The sequence below is a fragment of the Hylobates moloch genome, unplaced genomic scaffold, assembly GCF_009828535.3.
Source record: "Hylobates moloch isolate HMO894 unplaced genomic scaffold, HMol_V3 SCAFFOLD_9, whole genome shotgun sequence".
Lineage (NCBI taxonomy): Eukaryota > Metazoa > Chordata > Mammalia > Primates > Hylobatidae > Hylobates > Hylobates moloch.
The window spans coordinates 77,486,316-77,488,825 of NW_026652284.1; positions in this window are offsets into that span (position 1 = coordinate 77,486,316).

Genomic DNA, 2,510 nt, shown 5'->3' on the forward strand with positions numbered 1-2,510 from the left:
TATTCTGCCTAACACAATGTCATAAACTATTGAGCTTTATTTCTAACAGAGAAGTGTCAGAAGAAAATGAATGATCAATTGTCATGTTTTAAAATTGTTCGTCTCCCTCTCATACACACTCAAACCTTTTTATTCCTGTGCCCTCTATCTATTTTATATTACGAATGGCTAGAATTTGCTGGGTGTTTGTAAGTATCAGCTACTGTGCTAGGCAACTTACTTGCATTTTCATATTTAATTGTCTCAACAATCCAGTGAGGTAAGTGCCATCCTCATTCCCGTGTTGTGAATGGGAAAACTGAGGCTTACAGAAGGTAAGTCATTTGTCTGAGGTTTTACAGCTGAAATTCAAACCTACGTCTGTTTGAATTGAGCTAGGGCTCCTAACCAATAAGAAAAAAATAAAACAGAATATATTGAGGCTTACAACAAACAAAGGTGTATTCTTCCTCATGCTCCATATTGGACACTATGTGTTCATCTGGGGCCTGCTGCAGCCTGCACATCATCATCATTCTGAGACCCTGGCTGAAGAGGTAGTCCCTGCCTGGGAGATTGCCCTTCTCAGATGTTGCTCTTCATTAGCAGTGGGGAAACACAGGGATGGGGTGGAACTTCTTGGAGGTTTTTAGGGTGTTAATTTGGAAGTGATGTGCCCCACTTCTGTTCACATCTCATTGGCCAAAACCAACTCAATGACCAAGCCTGATATCCATGTAGCTGGGACGAATCATTCTGTCACCATGCAGGGCAGCAAATATTTGGAAATGATAGTACACTCTGCTATGGCTCTTAGCTTCTGTGCTCACTGAGATGAGAGGAAAAACAATAAACTATTATTATCACAGAGAGTCAAGATGACTTTGGACTTTCCTTAGTGGCACCGCACTCACCTCCAGGCCAGATGGACTCCCGGGTCTATGTAGAAGAGGCCACCTGTATAAAGGGAGATTCTGAGAATCTGAAATTTTCCTTCAACCAGATGCCCAAAGTGTCTGACACTCCACCAGTAGAGATAAAGTCGTGCTGCCTGAGGATAGCTATGTGCTACTAGGAGTTATGACGTGTTCTTCAAGGAGGCTTTCTCCCAGCTGGTAGGACTCTTGGTATGGAGCTCCCTCAAAGCAGCAGATGAGAAAGAGTAAGGGTCTTCTAGTCTGAAGGCTTTGTAGAATTCTAATCCAGATGAAGAACACTCTTCTCTGAGGACAGTTGTCAGGACTCAAAGATTGGGAATGATGATTACATCTTGTCCGGTATTTCTGAAACTGTGCTTCAAGGAGCCCTTGGTGTGCTATAAAGGTGTCTCAGAAATAGCAAGAGAGATACACATAACCCCTACATGCCCTTATGCCCTGGGGGCTTGACATACACAGAAGCTAGGGCTAGGATAAGAAATGGGGCTTTCAGTCCATCAGCAAACAAATGGATAAAGAAAATGTGGGGTGGAGCCAAGATGGCCGAATAGGAACAGCTCCGGTCTACAGCTCCCAGGCTCAGCGATGCAGAAGACAGGTGATTTCTGCATTTCCATCTGAGGTACTGGGTTCATCTCACTAGGGAGTGCCAAACAGTAGGTGCAGGACAGTCAGTGCAGCGCACCGTGCGCAAGCCAAAGCAGGGCGAGGCATTGCCTCACTCGGGAAGTGCAAGGGGTCAGAGAGTTCCCTTTCCTAGTCAAAGAAAGGGGTAACAGACGGCACCTGGAAAATCGGGTCACTCCCACCCTAATACTGCGCTTTTCCAACGGGCTTGGAAAACGGCACACCAGGAGATTGTGTCCCGCACCTGGCTCGGAGGGTCCTATGCCCACGGAGTCTCGCTGCTTGCTAGCACAGCAATCTGAGATCAAACTGCAAGGCAGCAGCGAGGCTGGGGGAGGGGCGCCCACCATTGCCCAGGCTTGCTTAGGTAAACAAAGCAGCCAGGAAGCTGGAACTGGGTGGAGCCCACCACAGCTCAAGGATGCCTGCCTGCCTCTGTAGGCTCCACCTCTGGGGGCAGGACACAGACAAACAAAAAGACAGCAAGAAACTCTGCAGACTTAAATGTCCCTGTCTGACAGCTTTGAAGAGAGTAGTGGTTCTCCCAGCACGCAGCTGGAGATGTGAGAACGGGCAGACTGCCTCCTAAAGTGGGTCCCTCACCCCTGAGCAGCCTAACTGGGAGGCACCCCCTAGTAGGGACAGACTGACACCTCACTCGGCCAGGTACTCCTCTGAGACAAAACTTCCAGAGGAACGATCAGACAGCTGAATTTGCGGTCTCACGAAAATCCGCTGTTCTGCAGCCACCGCTGCTGACACCCAGCCAAACAGGGTCTGGAGTGGACATCTAGCAAACTCCAACAGACCTGCAGCTGAGGGTCCTGTCTGGTAGAAGGAAAACTAACAAACAGAAAGGACACCCGCACCAAAAACCCATCTGTACATCACCATCATCAAAGACCAAAAGTAGAAAAACCTACAAAGATGGGGAGAAAACAGAGCAGAAAAACTGGAAACTCTAAA